This window comes from Suncus etruscus, chromosome 2 (assembly GCF_024139225.1).
Source record: "Suncus etruscus isolate mSunEtr1 chromosome 2, mSunEtr1.pri.cur, whole genome shotgun sequence".
Taxonomy (NCBI): Eukaryota; Metazoa; Chordata; class Mammalia; order Eulipotyphla; family Soricidae; genus Suncus; species Suncus etruscus.
Genome location: NC_064849.1, coordinates 51,402,931 through 51,426,127, shown reverse-complemented (window position 1 = coordinate 51,426,127; position 23,197 = coordinate 51,402,931). Strand labels below are relative to the sequence as shown.

The window sequence follows — 23,197 nt, the reverse complement described above, 5'->3', positions numbered from 1 at the left end:
AATAATTTATTCAATTATTAGACGTTTGACAAACCTCATATTTGAAATGAATTATATGACATTTAGAGTTTGAATTTTCAGGAAAAGTTAGAAACATTTAGCATGCTTTATAGTGACTATAAAATTTTCTTTTGGGGGTCAGGGAAGGCAAATGTGTACAAATTTTTTAGCTTCATATTTACATACATTTTCCTTTTTCTAGTGTTGGGTTTTATGTTTCTGATTTTGTTTTTAAGGCTTCCCAAGCAGTGCTTAGGGTCCCTGAAAGATATTCATGTTGATATGTCACAATGAGACACTAGGAGCCCAGTGTTATATTGTCAGGAATTTATACAGACTTGTGTGCTGTCAGTTGAACCATATTACTGACCTAAATTTTTTAGTTTAGATGTCATTCAAGGGGGCTTTAAATAAATAATATGTTAAAGAAGTTAGACTTATTCTTTAGCTGTTGCAAACTTATTGAATGTTTTGTTTTTCTGTTAAAACATGATGTACCATGTTTTTCACTCTATAAGACGCACCTTACCATAAGAAGCACATAATTTTTAGATAAGGAAAACAAAGAAAATATTCTAAAGCAAATTATTCAGTGCAAGACCCTGTCAAGAGACAGCTGCTGGGAACAACGTGCCTCAAAGCTGAAGTATATTTACAATACACTGGACCACAGCTGGTTAAACACTTTTACCTAACTCTTTTTTTTTAATCAGAAAATACAATAACGTTTTTAAAATACTTTATTGTTAATATATAAAAATAAAGTTGCAGCAGTGATCAGATAGTCATAAACAAAAGTCTATATGTAACGGTGAAATTGTGTTAACCTGATTGCTTGTAAGGTATGTCTGTACTATAAAGGGGGCATAACACTGCGGATGTCAATTGGTTAATATATGCTCTCCTCCCCTCCACTCAGGCTTCAGCTCCAGGTGGCATTTTCTCCATAAGACGCACAGACATTTTCCCCCATCTTTTCGGAGGAGGGGAAAGTGTGTCTTACGGTATTAAAAATACAATAGTTTTGAAGATTTCTGGGTAGTATTTTATATAGTAGATAGAGTAGTATAAGTATATAGCGAAAGACACAATAGTTAACCTGTTAATGGCTATATGAAATTATTTTAAATAAGGAAAATAATTTCAGAATAAAAACAAGTTAAATCTAAAATAATAGATAATTATATAATATTTATTATTATAAATTATTTATTCATTATATTATTATGTAAATCTAAAAAAGAAAGATTTATTTGTTAAAAGATAACCCACAGAATGAGAGAAAATTTTGTACTAAGCATATCTTATAAAGTGTTGATATCCAAAATCTATAAAGCATTCAAAAAACTCAAAAATAGAATGTCTGGAATCAAGACAAGGAAATGGATAGATACTTCCCTAAAAAGACATATGGATGGCCAATAGATATAGAAAAAGTTCTCATTATCACTAATTGTTAGGTAAATATAAATAAAAACAGTGAGATATAATTTAATGCCAGTGAGAATGCCACACATCAAAAAGTCTGGAAACAGTTTGTGATAAGATAGGTGTTGGTTGAAATGTCCTCTGATTCAAACTCTATGAAAAGCAGTTAGGAAGATACCCCCCATAGAAATACAACTCCCATATGACCCATACTACTTCTAGGTAACTATCAAAAAAAAAAACCCTTAATTTGAAAGGATGTCTACCTAACTAGTCTTCTCACAGCACATATTACCATAGCTAGCCTATGGAAACAGCCAAACACCCAACTATGAATTAGTAAATCAGTAAGTTGTGTTATTTATACACAATGGAATAATCATGCACTCTTAAGAAAAAAATCAAGCAATTTTCCAAACATGGATGAGCATACTGATCAGTTCAACTAATCAAAAAAAAGGGATAGATAAAGAATGATCTCTCATATGTGGGACTTAGATACAATAATAGTGACAAAGGATTAGATGAAATATAATGAGAAAACTGATTCACACTGAGTTTTCACACTGCTTACTGTGTTGAAATTTTGTACATAAGAAATCATAATTAACAGTGTTGTATATCACAGGTCTTCAATTAAAAATTAGGATAGAGATATGACTTGCAATAAATTACACATCTTAAGTAAAAGTTTTTTCTATTAATTTGTATCTTTTGACTCTAATAAACAGCATCCAAATCAAAATAGAGAACATTTCTTATACACTGAAAGGTTTTTTATTTAAAGTATAATAATTTACTATGTTACTGAGTGTTATGGTGTTATGTTACTATGTTACTGGTGTTATGTTTAACACCAGTCTCACCATCATTATCAACTCACATCAAGAGTTCCCATACTTGGGGTCAACTAGAGGTAGTCTGCCTTGCCAGCGCTAGCCTAGGACGGACCGCTATTCAATCCCCCTGCGTCCCATATGGTCCCCCAAGCCAGGAGTAACCGCTGAGCGTCACCAGGTATGGCCCAAAAACCAAACCAAAAAAAAAAGTTCCCATACTCCATCATCCCCACCTCTCTACTCCCTTCCTGCCTGCCACTTTGACAAGGTATATTATCAAAATTTGATGGTTGCAGCTTAGATCTTGCTTCAAGTGTTGTTGAGCCTGTACTTTGGGCTTATAGTTATGCCACTCTTTAACATCACAAATGTAAGTGAAGTTCCAAACCCTCTTCTTCCATTACTTACCTTTATCATCCTCCTTTCTGCCTTAATTTTATTTTCTTCTCTGACCTTGTCCCTAAGCTCCTGAAGTCAAGGGTGATCTCGGCTCCTCTACCCAACTACATTATATTTCTCATCCAATTATTCTGTATTATACAGATAAGTGAGATTATCCTGTATTTGTCTTTCACAATAAAACTTCACTCAATAACAGTCCCAATTAGGTTGCAGCAAATTCCATGATTTCATAGCTCCTTGCAGATGCAATATTCCATAACACATCCATATAATCATCTTTCATGGAAACCTAAATTGATTCTATATTCAAGTTATTGTACTAAGTGCAATAATGAATAATGGTTTACACATTTCCTTATGAAAGAATGTTTTAAAGTCTTGTTGTAAATACCCAAAAGTTAAATTGATGGGTCACGTTCTCAATTATTATTATTTTAGATGTACAAAACCTTTTTGAGACTTTGTTGTCTCATTTTTCTTTATTAATATCTTTATTTAAACACCATGATTACAAATATGTTTGTATTTGGGTTTCAGTCATGTAAAAAACACTCCCTTCACCAGTGCAACATTCCCATCATCAATGTCCCAATCCCTCTCCTCCCCACCGCCTGCCTATCTGTACTTTAGATAGGCTTTCTACTTCCCTCATTCATTCACATTGTTATGATAGTTCTCAATATGGTTTTTCTCCAACTGCACTTATCAATCTGTGGTGAGCTTCATATCATGAGCTGGACCTTCAAACCCTCCTGTCTTTGAGAATTATTGCAAAAATGTCTTTTATTTTTCTTAAAGCACATGTACATCCATGTATAGGAAAATTTCATGACTTCATCTCTCCTGACGATTGTATAATATTCCATTGTGTATATGTACCACAGTTTCTTTAGCCATTCATCTGCAGAACAGGATGATTCAAGTTATGTGGTTCTATTTGAAAAAAAAGAAAAGAAGAAAAAAACAAAAACAAACAAGTAAAAAAACCAGAAGGGGTCCGTCAAGAGGTTGTAAATATCATTTTAATAAAAAAGAAAGGGAGGGGCTGGAGTGGTCACACAAGCAGTAGGGTATTTGTCTTGCATGCGCTGACCTAGGACAGACCAAGGATTGATCTCCCTGGTGTCCCATAATATCACCATACTATCTTTTATTTTTCTTCTGTCTGACAGATGAGTAAGGTAATCATATATTTATCCCTCTCTCTTTGACTTATTTCACTCAACACAATAATATCCACATCCATTCATGTATAAGCAAATTTTATGACTTCATTTTTCCTAACTGCTACACAGTATTCTGTATCTATTTTCAATATCTTTATTTAAACACCTTGATTACAAACATGGTTGTGGTTGGGTTTCAGTCATGTAAAGAACATTCCCCTTCACCAGTGTAACATTCCCATCACCAGTGTCCCATATCGCCCTCCTCCCCACCCCACCATCACCTGTACTCTAGACAGGCTTTCTACTTCTGATTCATTCACATTTTTATGATAGCTCTCAATGTAGTTATTCTCTAACTGCACTCATCAATCTGTGGTGAGCTTCATGTAGTGACCTGGATCTTCCAGCACTCTTCTCTTTTGTCTCTGAAAATTATTGCAAGAATGTCTTTCATTTTACTTAAAACCCATAGATGAGTGAGACAATTCTGCATTCTATCTTTCTCTGACTTATTTCATTCAGCATAATAGATTCCATGTACATCCATGTATAGGAAAATGTCATGACTTCATCTCTCCTGAGGGCTGCATAATATTGCATTGTATATATGTACCACAGTTTCTTTAGCCATTTATCTGTTTAAGGGCATCTTCATTGTTTCCAGAGTCTAGCTATGGTAAATAGTGCTGCAATGAATATAGGTGTAAGGAAGGGGTTTTTGCATTGTATTTTTGTGTTCCTAGGGTATGTCCCTAGGTGTGGTATAGCTGGATCGTATAGGAGCTTAATTTCTAGTTTTTGGCGACATCTCCATATCACTTTCCATAAAGGTTGGACTAGGTGGCATTCCCATCCTCAAGTGGCTAAGTGTTCCTTTCTCTCCACATCCACACCAGCACTACTTGTTCTCATTCTTTGTAATGTGTGCCAATTTCAGTGGTATGAGATGGTAGCTCATAGTTGTTTTGATTGCCATCTCCCTGATGTGGAGCATTTTTTCATATGTGTTTTGGCCAGGGTTGTTTATTTGATGTTCATTTCTTCCCTATCATTATTGGTGTATTAAAAGGCCATTGATTTTTGTGTGTTAATTTTGTAGCCTGCCATATTGGTATATGCATCTTGTTTTGAGAAGCCTTTTGGTAGAGTCTTTAGGGCTTTCTAAGTAGAGTATCATATCATCTGCAAACAGAGAGAGCTTGACTTCTTACTTTCCTATCTAGATTCCCTTGATATCTTTTTCTTGCCCAATCACTATAGCAGGTACTTCCAGTACTATGTTGAATAGGAGTGTGAGACCTGGGACAAGCTTGTCTTGTACAAGAATTCAGAGGAAAGGCTTTTAGTTTTTCTCTATTGAAGATAATATTTGCCATTGGTTTGTGGTAGATGGCCTTAACTATTTCAAGAAAGGTTCCTTTCATTCCAATCTTGCTGAGAGTTTTTATCAAGAGTGGGTGTTGGACCGTATCAAATGCTTTCTCTGCGTTTATTGATATGATCATGTGGTTTTTATTTTTCTTGTTGATATTGTGTATTATATTGATAGATTTATGGATGTTAAACCATTCTTGCATTCCTGGATGAAACATACTTGATCATAGTGAATGATCTTCTTGATGCTCCATTGGATCCTATTTGCCAGGATTTTGGTGAGGATTTTTGCATCATGTTCATCGGGGATATTGGTCTGTAATTTTCTTTTTTGGCAACATCTCTGTCTGGTTTTGGTTTCAAGGTGATGTTGGCTTCATAAATGCTATTTGGAAGTGTTGACATTTTTTCAATTTCATGAAAGAGCCTGGCCAGATTTGGTACTAGTTCCTCTTGAAAGGTTTGAAAGTATTCATTTGTGAGTCATTTGGCCTGGGTTTTTGTTTTTGGCCATACATTTGATACCGTTTTAATTTTCTCAATAAGGATGGGTTTTTTTTAGATATCTTACATCCTCCTTATTCAAATATGGAAGGTTATAAGAGTCTAAGAATTTATCCATTTGTTCCAGTTTCTCATGATTAGTGGCATAGTTTCTCAAAGTAGTCTATGATGACCCTTTAAATCTCTACAATATCTGTAGTGATCTACCCCTTTTCATTTCGAAATGGGTTATCAAATTTTCTTCTTTATGAGTTTTTGCCAATGCTCTATCAATCTTGTTTATTTTTTCAAAGAACCAATATCTGCTTTTTTGATCTTTCAGATTGTTTTTGGGCTTTTAATTTCATTGATTTCTGCTCTAAGCTTTGTTATTCTGTCTCCCTATTTTTGGTTCTTTTGTTGATCATTTTCTAATTTTATAAGCTGCGTCATTAAGCTATTGTGGTATGCCCCTTTTTCCTTCCTCTTGTGTGCTTGCAAAGCTATATATTTTCCTCTCAGTACCACTTTTGTTGTATCCCATAGATTCTGATAGTTTGTGTCTTCATTGTCATTTACTTCCAGGAAAGTTTTGATTTCCTCTTTGATTTCATCTAGGACTCACTGGTTGTTTAGTAGTTGTTGTTTTTTTGTTTGTTTGTTTGTTTTTGGTTTTTGGGCCACATCCTGCATTGCTCGGGGGTTACTTCTGGCTGTCTGCTCAGAAATAGCTCCTGGCAGTCATGGGGGACCATATGGGACACCGGGATTCGAACCAGCCACCTTTGGTCCTGGATTGGCTGCTTGCAAGGCAAACGCTGCTGTGCTATCTCTCTGGGCCCTGATTTTTATCTTTGTATTCTGTTTAGCTAGAGCTGTTTTCTTTGATTTCCATGAGGATCCTCTATATTTCTATTCTAAACTCCTTATATGAGATTAATCATTTGGTTGGTATTTTTTGGGTAATCAGAGCTATCATTTTCATTCATTCATGCATGGTGTTTGCAACGTTTCCCCATTGTCACCCTTGTAGCGATTTTTTCTGCATGTTATGGTGTGATTCATTAGTTAGAAAGAGAGCATAGCCGCAAAGCAGAGCTACCTTTCTGTTGATGCACCTCTGATAGGCACTTTTCACTTGGTCTTTTTTGGCCTTTCTCCTTCGACCCCTCTAGGAGACAATTTTTGCTAGGCCTTTCTTGGTCTTCACAGGAGAGTTCAGGAGACAGAAGAGTAGAGAAACACAAAGGCGACAAGTCCCCTCAATCTCTCCCAGTTACTGACACATTGTCAATTCTAAGTTTCCTGAGGATCTCTTTTATTTTCTACAGGGGTTAAACTGGACAATTTTCTCAGCAGCAGTGGATGTGTTTCCTTTTCACCATATCCCTACCAGTACAAATAGTTATTATTTGTGATATGTGCCATCCTCACTGATGTGAGATAATAGCTCATTGTCATTTTGATTTGGATTTCCTGATGATAAATGATATGGAACACCTTTCATGTGTCTATTTGTTATTGATCTCCTTCTGAGAAATGTTTGTTCATTACCTCACCCCATTTTTTGATAGGGTTTTCAAATTTTGCTGTTGGTGATCTGTGTGTGTGTGTGTGTGTGTGTGTGTGTGTGTGTTTTTATCTCCTGGATATAATTCTCAGAGTTATTCCAGACTCTTCACTCAGAATATGGGATTCTGATATTGAACTTGGGTCGGCCTTATGCAAGGCAAAGATCCTACTCACTGTGCAATTAATTGTTCCAGCCCCAATAATCAAGTTATTTGTGAATAAAACCTAAGGATAGTAGTGAAGGAAGCTATTACACCTTCTGTTTATTGATCCTGAATTGGGAATGAATAATTTAAAATAAGCATTGTTTATTGAACTCTGATATAGAATGTATAGTTTAAAATTTTAGTAAAACTCATGATTTATAAAGTTAATAATACAGTTGCTTTAGGCATATACTGTTCCAACAACTTTCTGCCACCAGTGAAGTGTCCCTTTTCTACAACCAATGTCTCCACTGTTCCGCATTTCCTAGCATTGTTAAAAGAGAACTTTGCAAAGCAGTGCCAGTATAATCATGTATTTAAAAATAGATTCTAGGGCCAGAGGAATAGCACATAGGTAGGGTGTTTACCATACTTGGGGCCAGTTTGATCCCTGGCATTCCATATGATCCCCTGAGCCTGCCAGGAGTACATTTCTGAGTGTAGAGCCAGGAGTAGCTCCTGAGTGTCATGGGGTGTGGCCCAATCTTCACCCCCCCCCAAATAAAAATAGATTCCACCATTCTGTCAAGCTGTCAGCATCGGGTTGATGAGGAACAAGGGTAGTTCAGTAAATTCCATGGACATGCTCTAATTGCCACGCTGCATGCTCTTTGAAGTGAGTTCTTTGTTCAAAACAATGCTATGTAGAATATACATAAGGCATTCAGTAGATCCATGGATGGCTGGTTTTACATAATAAGCATTGCTTGCAGAAAAGTATAATCTATATCTTGAAAAACTGTTTATTCCTACTAAGACACTAAAGAGCAGTTGTAATAGAAGGTTGCAGTTAAAATAGTTTTAGGGATAAAGATTAGTCAAATCTCAGAACAAGACACTGCTCATTACTATTAGAAGATTTTTTTTTCAAGTGAATGTGATATTGTCAGTTTAGAATTTTATGAATGATTTATGCTTTGTCTAAGACATTGGCAGGGAATTTTCTTTAAAAATATGAGAAAGTTGAGGCCAGAGCAGTCATGGACTGATATGGTATTTGCCTTGCATGTGGTTGACCTAGAACAGACTGTGGTTTGAGCCCCCGGCGTCCTAGATGGTACCCAAGCCAGGAGCGATTTCTGAGTGCATAGCCAGGAGTGGCCCCGAAGTGTCACTGGATGTGGCCCAAAAATCAAAAATAAAAAGTTAAAGGTGGTTTTTTAAAAAAAAATATTTTTCAGTGTATTTTAGACCACTATTTTGGTAAAATATAAAAGTGATTTACTAAAAAGTGAAATAAAATTGTACATATACATAAAATGTAAGCATCTTTTGTTGTTGCTATTGGATTCAAGAGCCATAAAATAGTAATAGCTGTTGAAATTACTGTATAAGAATTTTTAATAGGAGCTTCATGGCACTATTGGTTATGGACCAGTACTGAACTACACACTAATTGGATAAAAGAACCTCAGAAGAGAAAGGATTATTTGATGAAAGATTAGTGGATTCTAAGTGACTTTTGGGGATCTGAAAATACGATTTTCCCCCTCTCTCTGTGGTTTTATTATGTCAAAGAAGTACCATGCTATCCCTGAGAGGGAAAAGAGAGAGTAGGGTATATATAGGAAGTTAGGTGTTTTTTATTGAAGTGGGAAATAAAGGGAGTAAGTTTAAGAATATTCAGTATATTAACAATGGGCCAATACTTCTAAGGTTTTTCAAATCACAGCAGCACAAAAATAGATAATAGAAAGAAGCCAGAAGATAATTAAAATTTTAGTTGACATTTGGGACTAATGGATTTTTATAGGACTGTACCTGACAGTGCTCTGGGACCTATATCCTCCCAGAAGTGATGTTCAGGACTATCCTTGGCAGTGCTCCTGGAGTCTTGTAGAGCCAGGGATCAAACTCAGACTTTGTACGTGCGTGTTTGTGCTTTGTTTGCCCTTTAAACCTCATTCACATTTTAAGTTAACTGTTTGTTTAATTTTGTTTTGTTCTGTTTTGTTTGTAGGTCACACTTGCCAGTACTCAGGGCTTACTCTTGCCTTTTTGCTCAGGGATCCCTCCTGGCTGTGCTGGGAGATCATAATGAACCCAGGTCCCATAGATTGTTTTTGACTAGGGATGAACTTAAACTAATAACTACTAATATGATTTGAATGATTTTCCTGGGGGAGCTGATTAGTTTGGGTCACACCTAGTAGTGCTCAGGGGTTACTCCTGACTGTACTCAAGAATCACTACTGGCAGGCTCAGGGGACCATATGGGATACCTAGGATTGAATTTGGGTTAGCTGCATGTGAGACAAACACCCTACCTTGCTATACTATTGCTCTGGCCCCAGTTTTACATTTTTAAAATGTAGATGATTGACTTAATTAGAAATTTGCAAGTTAAGTTTATAGAAAGTAGTTTCCAAGTATTTAATAATATTTTTAGAGAATACCACTTATTTATTTCTCAAAGCAAGTGACTTTTATTTAATATTTTAAAGTATATTATTTATACTTTGTTTTGTCATACGGTTTTTTGTTTATTTGTTTTTTTGTGTTTTTTTGGTTTTTGGGTCACGCCTGGTGGTGCTCAGGGGTTACTCCTGGCTCTACACTCAGAAATCGCTCCTAGCAGGCTCGGGGACCATATGGGAGACTGGATTCGAACCACTGTCCTTCTGCATGCCTTACATCCATGCTATCTCTCCAGCCCCTTGTCATACAGTTTTTATTTTTTTTCCTGTTGTAACCTTATAAATTTGGTAGAATTTAATATTGTTTGGGTTACATATTACACAAAAAATTTAAGAATAAGCATTTTAGTAATTGCCAGTTCTATTGAGATTCCAACACTTATAGCAAATAGTTTTTAAACCAAGAGTCATCCACGATTCAAGGAGTATAAAAACTTAAAAGAAGTTTAATAAACTATTAAACTATGGCTGTTATCCAGTGACTACTATTACCATTTCTGAACTCTGCTTTGTGTCTTACAATAGCATAACAATCATCTCTGTCTTTTTGTGCAATAACTGCCAACTTAACATTTCGGTTATACTGCTGTTTGTTTATGGATTTTGAGAAAATCCATTGAAGTTTACTTAAGAACCAACTCATTACAATGGTATTATTTACTGAATTTTGTTTTCCTGGCCATTAGCTAACTACAGAGTTCAGCAGTACAAGGTTATAACTGTACAGAAAGGATCAAGATACCACATCCTAGTAGTGGCATTAACCAGAAAACTGAAGTCATCATCTAAGGGGGGAAAATCTTTTGTAGCTCTGAAGAGATTATAGAAAATGAATAAACAAGCTCAGACCTCTAATTATCTTTATTCTAATTATTTATTATAAAATACAAGGTTCAATTACTTTCTACATCTTGAATCCAGGAATGCAGTACTATTCTGATACAATTTATATCAAAACAAAAATATATAAAAGTTCTAGAGTGCTCATTGAAGTTGCTATTAATAAATTACAACTTTCAAATCACTAAAAATGTAATTTCAAATTTAGTTAATATTTTGTTAACCTAAACCAAAACCTGAAAACTACCAACAAGTATCCTAGATTTGATACAAATATTTTATTTCAACTTTATTACATACATTTGTGAACCTTCAGTTAATCATTGTTAATATAACTAACAAGCCATACATTAGATTTAAGATAGATTTTAGCCTAATAATGAGAATGTATGAGGGAAATAGAAAGCGGGGGGTGGGGTGGGGAGGAGGGATATTTGGATATTTGGGACATTGGTGATGGGAGTGTTGCACTGGTGATGGGGGGTGTTCTTTACATGACAGAAACCCAACCACAATCATGTTTGTAATCAGGGTGTTTAAATAAAATATTATTTTAAAAAAAGATACATTAGCCTTGGTATTTATTTTGCTATAATTTTTAGTATGCCTCAGCTTTGCCCACCTAAATTATATCCTAAGAAGCTGTGAGAAAAAGCTGTTCCCAGAAAAGCCAATACTACTGAAATCAATGAATTATATGGCTTTTATTATTGGTCATCTTTTATTTTTTTGGCAAAACTACCAAAACTATTTAGATAATTTGCTTTGATTTATCATCCTATCCTTTCCTTCTTTTACAACCCATCCATGGTACCCTAGTATACACATACAGCATTTAGCAAACACAACCACAAAGTTAGGGAAGCAGGGAAGGAAGGATCTGAGAAGTTTGGAATAAGTTGATTTGACCTGACTTCTATGTTCAGGGTATAGCTTTGTTTAAAGAGTGAAAATAGGGAAGACATTTGGGATGCATTTATTTTGTTCTTTTCGTTTTTGGGCCACACCTGTCTGTGTTCAGGGATTACTCCTGGTTCTCTACTCAGGGAACACTTTAGCAGGCATGAGGGAGTATATGGGCTTTTGGGGATCAAACCTGGATTGGCACATGCAAGGTAAATTCCCTAACCCAATGTACTTTCACTTTGGCACCTCCACTTTTTGTGGTTGAATAAATTGACTTGTTAAAAATCCTTTATTTCCTTATATCATTTCTAAATGTGTTCTAATTGAATCTCAAAAGGATGATTTCATAGTTCTCTAATTTGCAGATGCAATAGTCACATTTGGTAAGTTAGCAATTATTGGGTAATAGGTACTAAGTAAATTAGTCCAAAATTAATTTACCTTTTAGCATACTAATAACTATATTATTACCTGCTTATATAGCAATCAGAAGAAAAATTTTAAAAAAAAGTTAAAAATAAACTTACATGAGACCAGAGACATTTCTATCTCAGGAGTGATCCCTGAGTACAGAGCCAGGAGTACACCCTGAATATCTCTGGGTGTGTCCCCAAAACAACAAAAAGGCAGTTATATATATAAAATCAACAAAAAATCAGTGTTATATATGTATGTATATATCATTAGATTTCCTTTAAATATTATATGAGATCAAAAACTCTTCAGATTGTAGGAACATTCATGTTGGATATTAGGAAATTTACTTGTGGTTGTTTTAATTTAGGGCCATAATTGGCAGTGCTCAGGGTTTATTCCTAGTTCTATGCTTAAGGATCACTCTTGGTTATGCTTGGGTTTCCTCTGCAATCCTGGGTTCAAACCTCAGTGAACTGTGTGCAAAACAAGTGACTTTATCACTGCATAATCCATGTGGACCCCATTATAGCAAATTTAAAGTGAAAAGATTTTTTCCTAAATGTCATGTTAAAGATTTGGAAACAATATACTAGTCAATTTTTGTAATAATAGAATTTTATCTGAATAATTACCGTTTTTATTTCTTTTTCTTTTATTTTTTTACATTGTTTATTTTTTTTAATTTTTATTTTGATCATAGTGGCTTACATATTGTTGACAATAATATTTTAGGTACATATTTACATAAAATCAGGGGGGATTCCCATCACCAAATTGTCCTCCCTACACCTCCGTTTCTGTCCTACCTCCCATTTCCTTTTCCCTCACCCCAGGGTGGCTAGAATATGTGGTCCCCTCTGTATCCAACCCACTACTTAGTAGTCTTGCACCTGTTTGGTCTTGATGCCTCCCTTATTTCCCCCTCTAACTGGAGGCAGGACTAGCTAGTTCAAGTTGCGTGGTTTTGTTTGAAAAAGAGAAAAGTGATAAACTGGGGTAAGAGTCTAATACCCCGAAAATGGGTGGAGTCCTTCTAAAGGCTCTTATCATCAATTTGGGAGATGGAGAAAAAGAAGGTGAAACACTCCACTAGTACCAAAAGAAGTATCAAATATCCAGTGAGGGCTCCAGCTATATCGATAAGCACCTCAAAGAATAGACAAAACAAACAAACCAACAAAAACAAAAACAGACAAACAAAAATCACGCCATGGTCTTGAATTGAGAAACATGGCATAGCACATAACGAAAGAGAAGAAAGGAAGAGAGAAAAAAAAGTAAGTATAATTGGGGACAACACTTTCAATAATCGCACCCAAACAGAAATCGGCCAAAATAGATAGGTAAATCAAAAATAATAATAACAATAATAAATAAAGGTAATATATATATTTATATAAAAAATAACCAAGGTTTTGTGCTTTTTTGTATTTGTTTTTTTCCCTCCTGCCCTGGCACAGTAAATATTGGGGTCATTCGAAAAGGAATTCACTTGGCCTAAGTGATATGGGGTTTCTCCGTCCTTGGAGCATACTGTCATGGGATCAACTCTAGACTTTGTTCAGGATCCGGGTCCTTTACTTTCCCAGTGGTGTTTTTATTTTTTTTTTGGTGTGTGGAAGACTTCTGCTCTGTGTTTAGAGGTCTCAGTATCTGCACAGATCCTGAGGTGGGACTTATGATGAAGTCAGTCTTTGTGGTTCTAGAGGTTCTGTTACCTCAGTGTCATTTTAATCCATCTTCTGTGGTTGATGATCTTGGTCTTTGCACTGAACCTAGGGTGGCACCTAGGATAGCGTCTTTCTTTGTGCTTCCAAAAGCCCCATTCCGTTACCATTGTCTCTGCCAGACCTTTGGGACTGGGGATCATGATTATTGTGCAGGTCATATTTCAAACCCTAAACTAGGGCTCTTTTATTGGTCCCAAGATGTATACAGTCTGGTTGTGGTTCTAGCAGCCAGTCATCTGCAAATCCCGATCTTGGTTTTTGGACCTACCAAAGGGTGCCAAGACTTCTGGTTTTGTCTTGTCGTTAGTTGGTAAGGTAGGCTAATCTGCTCTAAGGTCAAGATGTTCGCATTTTCCTCGTTGTCAGGATATCATGTTAGAGCTGGGCCTTGTTGTTGGTCCCGACGTATCAAGGCTGTCCCGGATGGAGTTTGTTTCCTGCAGCTGTTGTGAAGAGCTGTGCCGTTTCTATGTCGGGGATCAAGGGTTCAAGGCTGGATGAATGGTATCTAATCACCTGAGGTCTAAGTTGATTCCACATGACATATTTTCAAGGCAGGAGATATCCCCATATTGTAAACAACTATGAGTTCCTATCTCTAGTAGATAGGAGCTCTTTTTTTTATATGTAAGATTTCCCCTTTACTTAGTGTGCCTTTGCAGGGGGAAGTGGTGCTACATTATAATGTCTGTGTATTTGTGGGTGGACTGATGGGATAACCGAAAGAGGTCACATACCCAAAAACGAGGAGAAAAAAAAGAAAAGAAAAAAAGGGGAATTAAAAATGTATGTACTCACAAATATATATGTAGGACAATCATTTAAAAAATTTATTTATTTATTTATTTTTTAATTTTTCTTGTATTTTTAATATGATTTTTATTTTGACCATATTGGCTTACATATCTTTCACAGTAATGTTTTGGGTACATATTAACATTGAATCAGGAGAATTCCCATCACCAAATTTGTCCTCCCTCCACTCCCGTTCCCATTTTCCATCCCATATTCTCTCCCTCCCCCCGGCTGCTAGAATAAGTGGTCTCCTCTGTGACTAGCTTACTATTTAGTGATCATACATCTGTTTGGTCCCGGTACCCTCCCTTATTTCATTTTTATTTCTAAGTTTTTACATAAGCATAACAAAGGTAAAATTATGTGACTTGATATGATTATTTACAAAAAATATAACCTTTGTACCTAGTAGTTTATAAATATTTACAATGAAATAATACGAGCAAAAATATGTTGTCATTATTCAAGTTGATTTCCTCACAGCATGTCCAGAACTTTGAAAACAAGTCAATATATAAGCATTTCTCCCCTATTGCTATGTAGAGGAGGGGTAGCCACTGGCCTTAAACCAACCTGCTCTGTTTTACCAAGCTTTGGCAAATGAAATCTTTTCCTTAAGAGAGAAACTTTGCTTCTGTTATCTTGAAAAACAGATTTCTTGTCACTAGAAATACTTATTACAATCTTTGCACCCCTCTCACACACACTAGTTTACAGAATTGGAAAGAATAGACAGAGGTAAACTTGATGATTCACCTAGCTTGATGCCTCAAAGGATTTTTCTGCACTGTTTAGTTTGGCATCTGTGAACTATATGTGGTTCTTGAAAACTTAAAGTATGACTAATACAAAAGAGTAATTTCATTTAAAACTTTGGCTTTACTAACAATTATATGTATATATACATATATGTGTATATATAAATATATATGGTATATATATTTTGTTTTGGAGCCACAGATGATGGCACTCAAGCATTATTTACTCTTGTCTCTGCTCTCAGAAATCATTTCTAGCAGGCGTGGAGGACCATATGGAATGCCAGGGATTGAACCCCTATTCAGCCACATGCAAAGCTCTAACCACTATACCCTTAATAAGAGCAAATGAGAGAACTCGCTGTAGGAACAATAACATGAGGCAGAATGAAAACTATCTCGTTAGTGCAAAGAGAAAAAAACTAATAAAACAGAAAAAAGCAACCCACTGGTTCAGGGAAAATGATAAGAAAGATTGTTGCCATAATTATGCAGAGAAGAAAACTTATCTTTAGAAAATTAAAGATATTGACTTCTCTATAAGGGAGTAAGCCAGCTTCCATGATTAACATATTAAGAATGTAAAAATTTGGACATTGATGCAAAAACCTATCATAGGTAGTGAAATCTTTGTCATCTAGAAGAAGGAAATATAAAAATAACTTGACAGATGATTTGTATAAAAAGAGATTCTGACCTTTCTGCTTACTATATTCATAAGTCAAAACAAGTAAGGATAAAGAAGAGTTAAATCACCAGTAATATGAGATAATATGGAAAAATGTAAAAAAGATTATGTTAGACACATATAGTATGTTACAAAAAAGGTAATTAGACAAAGGAATGAAAAGGTTATTTACAAAAATTTGGTAATACATAAGTAATCTAGAAGTGAAAACTATACTTATTGAAGTTACAAGAAGCAGATAGAAAAAGAGTACAGGTCATGATTGTTTATAATACTCAGAATTGGGTATTGTCTTTTTATAATACCCAGAATTCATATGCTTAAACAGATTTAAAACAAAGATTCAGATATGAAAAAGAAATAGAGTTAAAATATAACTTTCAAATATATGATATCCAAAATGGGAGCTAGGTTACATTCCAAATTCTAACTGAATTTTTTTAGATTTGGAAGTGCAGAGTATTAAAAAGATTAAAATAAATCTACTTCTTGACATTTTGTAGAATTGAGATTTCAGAATTTAATTACATGTTATTAAGGCAACCATTGAGAAAAAATAGATTAACCTACAAATGAATGATTGTTAGATGGATAGTAGTTCATAATACCAATAATATATGCGAGACTGCAGTGAAGTAATATATGAAATTTCTGGAAGAAATACCTTTATTATAGTTTTGTATCCAAGAAAATATCACAATCAAATTTAAGAGTGCCATCTCACTAAGAGGAGTTATAAAAGCTGTGCCCCTCATCCTGATTTCAACATAGGATCTGTACAAAAAACAGGATCTCCAATTACAGAAACCTGACTTCGACAACTGTGATTGTGAAGAGCTTTTACTGGGACCACAGAGAAAGACTTTGGGGTTAGACAGTTTTGTATGACTGGAGCCTCTAATTGTTCTTATTGTCAGGATGCTTCATGACTAAGGTCTCCCTGTTTTTAGGCCAAAGGTTTTTCCTTCCTATTTTCTCCATATTTTGCTATGCCTATGCAAAAACAAAGAACAACAACAAAAAAAGCCTGCCCCACACACAAACCCCTTTTTTATTGTATTTTTTTCATCTATTTTAAATAGAGTCAACCGCCTTTTTCATAGAACCTTGGGACATGGATTATTTTATTTTACCAAATACTCAGTTTTCTATGAAACTAAGAAGAAAAGAATAAAGACTGGGAGCCAGGAGCCAACTGGTCTTGGATGCATTTGCAGGGAAATATTAAGGTCAAAACTAAATATCCAAGCCAAAGTCTATGATAATAGAATCAAGGGACCCAAACTTTAACAATCTAAACTTAAAGGGACTTGTTATACTGGTAGGCCAGGGGGCAAAGGGTAGTGGTATAGGATGCATTCTGGGTCCATTGGTGGAGAGAAGGTTGATATTGGTGGTGTCAGTCTCACTTTCATTTTCCAGCAATCTAAAATGAAATGTCTGCAAACCAAACAGCTATTTTACATATATATACACATATGCAAAATAGTATAATCAATATGTGATGAACAGTTATTTATCATTGTAGTCATTATATTGTACATTATGTAATTGAGGTGACTCATCTTGTTTATATCACACTTCAGAAAATTAAAAACTATAACTTTCCAAACATGTTTATTTTTACTTCCATTTTAAGGGGAAACTTTCTTTTGTTTTTGTTTGTTTTTTATATTATCTTTATTTAAGCACATGGTCACAAATATGTGTGTAGTTGGGTTTCAGTCATAAAAAGTACACCCACCTTCACCATTGCAACCTTCCTGCTAACATTGCCCCCTCAACACCCTCCTTCTTCCACCTAAGTCAGACATTCTATTTTGCTCAGTCACTACTATTGTCATGATAGTTTTTATTAGTAGTTATTTCTCTTACTTCACTCCCACTTACCACTCACTTCTGTGTGGTAAGCTTCATTTCAGGGCCTGGTCCTTCCAAACCTCATCTCTGTGTCTCTGGGTACTATTACAATATTGTTTTTATTTTTCTTAAATCCCACAGATAAGTAAGACTGTTCTATGTGTCTCTCTCTCTTCCTCTGACTCATTTCACTCAGCAGAATAGTTTCCATGTCTATCCATGTATAGGAAAATTTCATGACTTCATTTTTCCTCACAGCTGCATTGTATTCCATTGTTTATATGTACCATGTTTCTTTAGCCACTCATTTGTTATCAGGCAGATTCTGGCTATTGCAAATAGCACTGCAACAAACATAGGCATGCAGATGGTTTTTTTTTTTGTATTGTGTTTTTGTATTCCTAGGGTATATCCCTGGGAATGGTATTGCTGGATCATATGGGAGCTCAATTTCCATTTGAATGTGAAATATAGTTTAATATTTCTTTCCATCTCTGCTGCTCTTTATCTCCATTTTTATCTCCTTCCAAGTAACCCTTAGTTCTTTTTTGCTTGTTTGTTTGGGGGCCACACCTTGAGGTGCTCAGGGTTACTCATGTGCTCAGGAATCACTCTTGGCAGGCTCAAGTTACCATATGTAATGTCAAAGATCTGGGATCAAACCCAAATTGGCTACATACAAGGCTTGTTCTATTGTTCCTGCCCCAACCTTTGTTCTGTCATCTGTAAATACTGGTTTGTTTTCTTTTTCTTTTTCTTGTCATCAATTGCATAGTTTATATACATATACATATAGATACATGGCAATATATGCCAACAGTTTTAAATACACATTAATGAAATCATGCAATACTTTTTATTTCTGATTTATATTTCACTTTAAAATTTTTCCTTGAGCATTTTTTGTTATTAATGGGGAAAATAGATTTTTTAAAATTGAATCAGTATGAGAAGCAAAGTAAAATGATTGTTGATGGTTGTACTTGAGTCACACCTATTCCTTCACCAATCTATATTTCCCCATTCACGTCCCACTCCCATCCTTCAGGCTGTCTCTATGGAAGACACTTTTTTCTTTCCATTTTTCAAAAAGTTAACACTTTTTCATTTCTTCATAATATTGCACTGTATAAAGCTACCATTTCTTATCCACTCATCTGCTCATAGGAGTTTGGTTATTATTAGCAATTATATATTAACAATTGTAAATAATGTTGCAGTAATTATTGGGATGAATTTAATTTTTAAAGGTAATGATTTTGTCTAACTTAAATGGAAAAAGTGTAGTTGCTGAATAAAGTGGTTCTTTTGCTTCTTATATGGTGCCACCCTTTTTTTTCACCCTTAATTTATGAAGAAGAACAAGATGATTCAAGGTCTGTGGTTCTGTTGCAAAAAAGCAAAGAAAGAAAGAAAATTGAGAGGAGTCCATCAATGTAAAAGAAGAAAGGGGGAAAAAAAGAAAAACAAAAACAAAATTAAATAAGCAATGACAAAAAACGTAATAGCAGCAGCAACAACAAAAAAATCATCTCGAAAACAACCACTACAAGAAAGGAAAGGAAAAAGAAAAAGAGGGAAAAAGAAAAAAAAAATGAAGGGCTGGTGTGGCAAGGCTTTGTGAGTGTTTTTGTTTTGTATTGTTTTTTGTTTTTGGGCCACGCCCGGTGACACTCAGGTTTTACTCCTGGCTATGTGCTCAGAAATTACTCCTGGCTTGGGGGACCATTTGGTCTCCAGGGGATAGAACTGTGGTCTGTCCTAGGTCAGCTCATGCAAAGCAAATGCCCTACTGCTTCTACCACTGCTTCAGTTCCGACTTCGTGTGGGTTTTTTTTTTGTTGTTGTTGTTTGTTTTTTGTTTGTTTTGCACAGGCACAGTAAGTATTGGGGAAGTTAGAAAGGGAATTCCCTTGGCCCCAGGACAGTGGTCCACAAGCTGCGGCTCACAAGCCACATGTGGCTCTTTACATTTTGTAATGCGCCTCTTCTGTGTGCCTGGTGACCACTGCAGGAGTCAGGACTCTGCTCTTAGGCTTTGTCAATGCCCGCCCTGTGTGCAGCCCTGGCAGCCGGCTCCACACAGCTCTAGTCAGGTCATGTGGTATGTGCGTCTTCCACAGATAAATAACAGTGTGTCTTCCACAGATAAATAACATTGCATCATCCACAAAGGTCTCCATAACAGTGTGCTATCCAATATTACTTCTTTTATGTGATTAAAGATGCCGATTTGGTGTTGGCGGCTTTATTTTAAAATGAAACATTTTTATAGGTGCCCTGTTTGGCATGGCTACAAAGAAAAAACAATGAAAAACGAAAGATGAAAACCGTGAATTTAAAGTGGAATCGACTGACTCTTTAGCATTTCAGAACATAAATGGCTTTCCAACCTGTCAAAAAAAATCTAATTTGGAGAAACACTTTAAAACAAAACTTTTGTCCTTTAGTGATAAATATCCTATTGGTGATGCAAGGAAGAAAGCATTTGAGGAACTTCTGAAGAGTCAAGAAAAATCAAGTTCTGTGTTTAATCACTAGGTGCAATCTTCCAACTATGTTAATTTTGCAAGTTTTGTGGTTAGTCAAGAGATTGCTAAGAGAGGCAAACCATATACAGATGGCAAATACATAAAACAATGTTTTATAAGTGCATCAGAAGAGTTATTCAGGGATTTTAAGAACAAAGAAGAAATTCTAAAAAAAAATTAAAGAGTTGCCATTGTCTGTTAAAACAGTGAAGGATAGAACAGTCAAAATGTCTTCTGATATAACCAACCAACAAGTTGATGATCTTAAAGTGGTTTCAGCTTTATCAATAGCAGTTGATGAGTCTTGTGACTTAAATGATACAGCTCAAGTTTCACTTTTTGTAAGATTTATGTCAGCAACAGGTCCTAAAGAAGAACTTATAGGATTGTTGCCACTGAAAGGTCAAACATGTGGAGAGGATATAGCAAATGCTTTAATTGGTTGCATTGAAAAATATAATATTCCACTTGATAAAATTGTCTCAATTCCTACAGACAGGGCAAAAAGTATGACCAACGTAAGAAATGGATTTGTTGCTATTATGAAACAAAAAATTAGTCACGAGTTACTTACATGCCATTGCATCATACATCAAGAAGCACTTTGTGTGCAGACATTTCCAGAAGAAATGTGCAAAGTTATGGAATTGGTGATTAAGATGATCAACTCCATTGTAGCTAAAGCTCTTCATCATCGCCAGTTTAAAGAATATTTAGTTAAAATGGATAGTACGCAGATCTGCTGCATAACAAGGTAGTTGGTTATCAAGAGGAAACGTTTTGAAACGTTTTGCTTCCTAATTACCAGAAATCAAAGTATTTTTCCTCGAGAAGGGTGTACACTATCCAGAATTAACGAACAATCAGTGGATTCAAAATCTATTTCATGGTGGATGTTACTTCACATCTAAATCAGCTTAATCATAAACTACAGGGGAAAGGTTGCCCACCACTGGTCTAGGAGATAGAGTTTCTCCACCCTTGAAGCCTACTGTCATGGGAGCAACTATAGCTCTATACATGCTCATTATCAAACCCAAGTCTATATGGTGCCAGGAATTTTTCTGCTCAGCTGTGGATGACAAAATCAGTCCTCTGTAGCTATAGATCTTGGTCTAGGATAGAGTCTTTTGCTATGGTTCTAGAACAGGGGCCTCAAACTCAAACTTAGTTACTTCTGCTTTGTACAAGTTTATTTCTAATTATTTCTTTCTAATCTAGTGTTAATTTTAAGCTTCATGAGGAAATAAAAATATATTGCCATATATATCTTAAAGAAAAGTGAGTGAATTTTTATGCCTCACATATAAGAAAACTTTTATATTTGAGTGATTTGTAGTTTGTATGGGTACACAATTAACAGGTAGTCAGTTAACTCCTGCCATACTTTCCCACTTTATAAAGACAATCGCTAATCTGCCTAGTATCTTTCTTTATATGCGATGGTTATTAAAACTATACCAAAATAAACCACTGCAAATGTCTTCTGCTCCATGAATTCTCTGACCTCTAGTGCCAAAATAAGCTACTCCAATTTTTCTACTTTCACAGGTCTTATTTTATTATTCTCTTTAAACTTATTTGCATTAACTTAATTTATAATACCTATAATTATAATAGAGAATTTTTTAAAATTATATAATAAATTTGTGGCACAAGTTAAAGTGTGTTATTTGAAATAACCTGCTACTAGATGAGACAGTGTTATATCATAATTGATGAGCTTTCAACAAAGTTTATTTACTAATTAAGTTTGTCTTTATTTTGTAGTTGTATTTAATTGTACATGTGTTTGGTTTTATAGTATCTGAGGCAAGTATATATGCCCTGTTTTATATTTACACATAAGAATCATTATATAATTTAAGTCAGTACCAGGAATCTGGTCATCTTTAAATCTACTTTTAAGAATTTTCAGGAGCCAGGGATGCCACTTAATGATGCTTTGCATAAGACCTGAGTTCAATTCCTGCACCACAGAAATAAAAAAATTTTAAGTAATATAAAAGGTTTTATATTTTACTGAGGGTTGGAAACTATTTTTAGAATTGTATATACAATTAGAATGGTAACTGCATCCTTTATTTAAGCTATAACCAGCATAGCTTATGTGTTGTCACTCCTGGCTCAGTGCTTAGAGTTTCTCTCCCAGCAATATTTGGAAAGTAATATGTATATAGAGGATTGATCTGAGATGACCAGATGCAAGACAAAAACCTAGGACTATCTGTGGTCCTCTAATTGTATTGGTTGTATCATAGTAATAACTTTAATTTATTTGACAACTAGCCATGTATAAATTTAGAAATGACTGAGTCTTGATATGTTTGCTTAGTGTTGGCACTTAAGAAAATCAATTTTGGAGCTCCTAGATAGCATGGAGGTAAGACATTTGCCTCGCACGCTGAAAGTCAGTGGTTTGAATCCTGGCATCCCATATGGTCCCCAGAGTCTGCCAGGAGCAATTTCTGAGCAGAGAGCCAGGAGTATCCCCTGAGTGCTGCCGGTATGACCCCCCCACCCCCAAAAAAATCAATTTTAAGATGGAAAGCGTGATTTTTGGTGTTTTATCTAGAAGTACTTTGTATTTTATTCCTTTTGGCCAATTACCGAGATATCTTCATATAGCCATGGTTTATAGCATATGCTATTACATCCATTATTGTTGTTCTATAAAATATTTGATAAATTCTTTTAAGATCTACTGTTAAAGTGGTGTATCTCAGTTATTTTAAGCATATATGCTTCTGGGGCCATAGAGATAGCATGGAGGTAGGGCATT

The 23,197-nt window shown here is 35.2% G+C and overlaps 1 protein-coding gene across 1 annotated transcript in view; it reads left to right on the top strand.

The window, feature by feature from the left end:
• Positions 1-23,197, top strand: part of MIPOL1 (mirror-image polydactyly 1) — a 251,632-nt gene that overhangs the window by 68,602 nt on the left and 159,833 nt on the right. The gene's annotated exons all lie outside the window — the stretch shown is intronic.